This window comes from Rutidosis leptorrhynchoides, chromosome 5 (assembly GCF_046630445.1).
Source record: "Rutidosis leptorrhynchoides isolate AG116_Rl617_1_P2 chromosome 5, CSIRO_AGI_Rlap_v1, whole genome shotgun sequence".
Lineage (NCBI taxonomy): Eukaryota > Viridiplantae > Streptophyta > Magnoliopsida > Asterales > Asteraceae > Rutidosis > Rutidosis leptorrhynchoides.
Window position 1 is genome coordinate 45,246,631 of NC_092337.1, and position 6,000 is coordinate 45,252,630.

The following is a 6,000-nucleotide window of genomic DNA, read 5'->3' on the forward strand; positions in this document are numbered from 1 at the left end:
TTTTTTTTTGTCTCAAACGATAAAAAACAACTTTTATAAAAGGAACAACCCTTCAATGCTACCAAAAGATGTCGAAAAATATTCTTTTTTACAAAATAGATCAACTAACTTTTTAAAAAAAAAACCCGAACGCTAAAAGAAGCAACTTTCACAAAGGAACAACCCTTCAATGTTAGATGTCGATTTTTTTTTTTTTACAAAATAGATCAACACTTTTTTTTTAACTCGCATTCAAAACGGAGCCCCCGGCGCTAAGCGAGAGCTCCACAAATAGTTTACATATTAACTAATAGACAAAAGTTATGAATAGTATCAGAGGCATTTTCGACTTTTCACCTTTTTTTTTTATTTTAACTAAATTTCATTTTACCAACAAAGAACCCCACACTTTTTTTAAAAATTCAAATCGACCCCCCAAACAGGGGGGTAAAGTGTCAAATAACCATTTTCATAAAAAATCTTAAATAAATTTCACCCAAATATTCAACGGGTCATATCTTCTCGCTCGCAACGAGTTAAATTTTTCCGACACCATCGTTAAACTCGAAATAATTTTAGGAACACAATGTCACTAGCTATACGCAAAACGGACGCTTTTTAAAAAACGCTAAATATTTGGGGTACTTTTCATACACGTTGATTTTGCGTTAAAATTTTAAAAGTCGACAATTCCATAGCGAAACGCGGAGATGCACATATATTGTTAATTTAAAATAACATTTAAATCTCTCACGGGTTATACCTTTTAGTTCGACTCGAGTTGCGCTTCAATGACATCATCGTTAGCCACAAAATAATTTTACTAAACGCAATAAAATACATTAAAAATCGAACCCCCGACGCAAAGCGAGGGTTCAATAACTAGTATTAAATAATAGACAAAAGTTATGAATAGTAACCAGGGGTATTTTCAACTTTTCACCTTTTTTTTATTTTTACTTTAACTAAATTTCATTTTACCAATAAAGCCCCCCCCACACTTTTTTGAAAAATTTAAATCGACCCCCCAAACAGGGGGTAAAATGTCAAATAACCATTTTCATAAAAAATCTTAAATAAACTCCACCCAAATATTCAACGGGTCATATCTTCTCGCTCGCAACGAGTTAAATTTTTCCGACACCATCGTTAAACTCGAAATAATTTTAGGAACACAATTCACTAGCTATATGCAAAATGGACGCTTTTTAAAAAACGCTAAATAGGGGTACTTTTCATACACGTTGATTTTGCGTTAAATTTTTAAAAGTCGACAATTCCATAGCGAAACGCGGAGATGCACATATATTGTTAATTTAAAATAACATTTAAATCTCTCACGGGTTATACCTTTTAGTTCGACTCGAGTTGCGCTTCAACGACATCATCGTTAGCCACAAAATAATTTTACTAAATACAATAAAATACATTGAAAACCGAACCCCCGGCGCGAAGCGAGGGTTCGATAACTAGTTTATGCTATTAGCCACGAGTGTGTGAACAATATATTTTTTAGTTTATTTAATTTTCTTTTGAAACCATATTAGAGTGTTATTGTTGAAAATGTGGAAAACCAAATTAATTGATTTTCTTACGAGGCTAAAACAAACTTACAAAATATAATTTTCAACTAATAAAAAAATAATGAATAAACCTGTATCACGCTATCGTAACATTTTTAAATATATTATACTAGCTAGTAGGCATGAGTAAGAGAACAATAACTTTTTTCTCTTTTTTACTTTTTGTTTGGTTTTAGGGTTCATATTAGAGAATACATACATAAACTAAAACTAAAAACCAAGCCGAGTGTATCTCGAGGCTATATGTAAATAGTCTCGTTGTTCGTCTGGTTTTGTATTCCTATGTTCATAAAAAAAGTTTTGCTTTCTTTTCAAAAAAAAAAAAAAAAAAAAGGGTTCATATTAGAGTGCTATTGTTGAAATGATGAAAACCAAATTTAACGACTTTATTTTGAAGCTAAAACAAACTTACAAGATATATTTTCATCTAATGAAAAAATAATGAATAAACCAGCAACATGCATACCACGCTTCTATAACATCTTTAAACATTTTTTTTACACTTTTTGTTTACTTTTGAGGTTAGTATATATGGTCGATGCACGTTTTATAATTACAACCTACTAAAAGTTGTTTAAGGTATAGAATGAAATCATTTTTCGCATCAATGTGTGAGCTTTTCCTCGTTCGTTTAAACATAATAGTAACTGGAGAACGTTGGCAAATTGACAAACTAAACGACAGAAAGGAATTTTTTATAATCGCCGGTTCAACATAAAACTAATTGTTTGTCTACATAAGTAAATAATTGTTGTTTGTTTATGTGCTGAATAATTAAATGAATAATTGAAGCCAAGGTTGCAAAATTCGCTATCCGGGGATTAATCGGTTGGGACTTTAGAAGGATTAATCGGTAATTCGGGGATTAATCGGGGATTAATCAGATTGTACTTTATACATTAAAATATTAAATTTTTAAAAAATATATGTGTAAATATTGAAAAAATCATAAATTTAAAAATAAACTTTAACATAATTGTCTAAAATTATTAATTTTAATCAAAAATTATAAAGTTCTTGTTTAAATTCATGTTAAAATGTTAAACATTTTTTATTTTGACCGACTTTGATTACCAAATCCGATTTTGACCAATCAATTGACGTTGACCGTTTAATTAAACGGGTTTTTAGAAATCGGAACAGATTGATCTTAAAAATGATTAATCGAGAATTAATCGACGAGTAATCGGGTTTTTTACAACACTGATTGAAGCTATAAAATTAACCTTGTACATACGTCAATTATAGGTAGTTATGTTACCAGTTTTGAAAGAGTAGAAATTAATATAAAAATATATATATTTATGACTTAAATTATTAACACATGTCGTTCTTATTTATATACTATCTAATAGACAAAAATCGTGAATAGTAACCAGGGACACTTTCGTCCTTTCACCTTTTTCTTTTTTTTTCACCTTTTTTTCATTTTTCCAAAAAAAAAAATCCCCAAACTTTGTTCTAAAATTAAAAGCGGCCCCCCAAACAGGCTGGTATGGAACAATACACGATATGCATAACTGTAGTTTTAACGTCAACCAATATCTGGTCGCCGGGAAGGTTCTGGTCAAACTATGGAGCGATGAAATGATAAATAATATTGTGGAAGCCAAAGTAGAAGATGTGAGCATTTTCTATGTACAAGTGATAGAGGATGTTGCGGGAATCGTTGAAATTGACATGGAGGAAGCTGACTCTAGCAATGATCTGTCCGATTCCAATTGCAATAATGATCTTGACAATGATTCAACACATGAGGAATCGGAAAAAGAAGTTGAAGCCTAGTTACCGGAAAATGATAACCCGATATTCACCGGAGAAGACAAAGAAGACAAAGAATCAAAAGTCTTTGCCACGTCAGCAGATTTTTATGATATTAATTGCGACGGTTCTATCCCCAATCCTAACGGCACAATGAAATTAAATGAAGAGAATCAAAATTCGACACTCAAGGAACAGGAGAAGGTTGGTAATCGTGATAACATTGAAGAAGGCAGCGACGATTCAGGTTCGGTGAACAATTACCCAAGTCACAGAGTTAACCTAGATAACCTAGATAGCCGGCAACCATCATCGACTTCCCCCAACTTATTAAATGAATGCTCCAAAGAAATTCCGGGTCCATCACCCAATATTAGTAACCCAAATCACCAAGCCCAAGCCCAAGCCCAATCCGAGAACGCTAAGTCCACTTATGGGCCTATCCCTGAAACACCTAACCCCCCCAAGACCATTAGACCCCTTAAACGAATTACTTGGCCTAGCAAATACCTGCTTCAATTCGGACCCAGCATCAGATCATAACAGATGTTCACCTCCAGATGTTCCTGATCGATCGTCTAAACAATTAAGAGACAAAAAAACCTCCAAAAGAAAAACCCTAAGTAAAAAGCCATCTGAATCCACCTGGTCATATATTAGGAGATGGAATCACTCATCTAAGATCCTTAAAGCTAAATCTCAAGCGAGAAATCCAAACAGGAGGCAATTGATTTCGAAGAGCAAATCAAAATCTAGTTCCATCCGATGCAAAGGTATAAGTACATACTCCTTATCTGAAAGTTCCTTGAATTGTGATGAGATTGGCGAAATCCTAGGCCTGTCGAGGAAAGTTGCAACTGCAAAAGTTTGAGGTACCCTCTGTATCTTTTTCAATTTAATTCGTGTTTTTAAATTGTTAATTATGATGATTTTATCACTTAACATTAGAGGACTAGGGATAAAAGATAAAAATAAATTTAATTCGTTCAAAAAAGTTTGCTATAATCAAAAACTGAATGTAATTAGCCTACATGAAACGAAATCTGATAGTATATCAGAACAGTGGGTGGAAAGGATTTGGGGTAACAGTGATTTCAAATATGCTTTTAAAAAATCAAATGGCAATTCGGGTGGGCTTCTTACGTTTTGGGATCCTTATTTATTTACTGCTAACCGTGTTGTTGAATGAGACTCCTTTATTGCGATAAAATGATTTTGGAAAGGTGTAGGTACCGAGCTCATTTTAGTGAATACGTACGGACCACAGGATGATATAGACAAAAAGAAAATGTGGCATGACCTCTCGGATATACTCAAGTATGATGGAGCTATGTGGGCTATTTTCGGGGATTTTAATGAAGTGAGATTCGAATCCGAAAGAAAGAATACAGATTTTTGTGAAAAAGAGCCAAATTATTCAACGATTTCATCAGAGACAATTCGTTGATTGATCTACCATTAGGAGGTAGAACTTATACGCGCATCAGCGACAACGGCAGAAAATTCAGCAAACTTGATAGATTTCTTGTCTCGGAGAATTTAATTCAGCAGTGGCCTAATATTAATGTCATGGTTCTCGACAAGAAGCATTGTAACAACACAACCCGCATTTAAACCGGCCCGTAAAATTTTTTCTTTAATACATTAATATTTAGGTCCCAATTATGTTTCCGAAACATCTTTAACACAAATAATAAGTCCAATAAACTTTTAAAACATTTAATACGTAGTTTAAATATCCGAAAGGGCGAACACGACCCGACTATTTTAATTTCCAACAAAATCGAGCATGGTGATTGGGACTATGCTACCCAATCCTAATCGAGTCCAAGAACAAGATCTTCTAGAGCAACCTAGCCAAGATCTCTAATCCCCATGCTTACCCGAGCCGCCATCATGCGAACCTATAAAAAATAGCAACAACGAGAGGGTAAGCTAATGCTTAGTGAATGTAAAGATACTATACACATACATATGCATAAAATGGCTACGCATCACCAAGCATCAAAATAAACACATACCGGCTCCGCATGATAAACAAACTACAAAAGAGCACATACACAAAGTAGCTACAAGCTACGTAATCACCAAGCTAACGCCACAAGATGCTACAACACAACGATAAGTATATACACGTATACGATAAATATAATCAACAACAACAAATAAGGTTAACCCCTTAACCCAAACCACATGAAGGTTGGCCAAACTACTCGGACCTTAGCGAATTCGCACTACCCGAGATTCACCTCCTTCACCACTTCAACAACCGAGGTTGGCCGAACTACCCGAGCCTTAGTGAATTTGCACAACCCGAAATTCACCACCTCATCACCAAGATGGCCGAACTACCCGAGTCATCATGAATCCGCGCTAACCGAGATTCATTTCCTCAACAACAAATGCTAGCAACCCATCGCCAAAAGGGTTATCCAAAACGCTAGCCCAAATCACCACACCAAGGGTAAAACCCAAAACGCATAAGCGTATCACATGGACCCGAAGCACAAGAGGAGTCCATTCACCCACACCAACATAGAGTAAACCCAAGCAAGGGTCACTCTACACATACGCACCCATTTTACACATACACATGTGCATAGTAAATTTACACTCACATTAAACGCCTCGATGAAGTGCAATCCAATCCCGCAACTCGCCAATGGAACGTACCTAT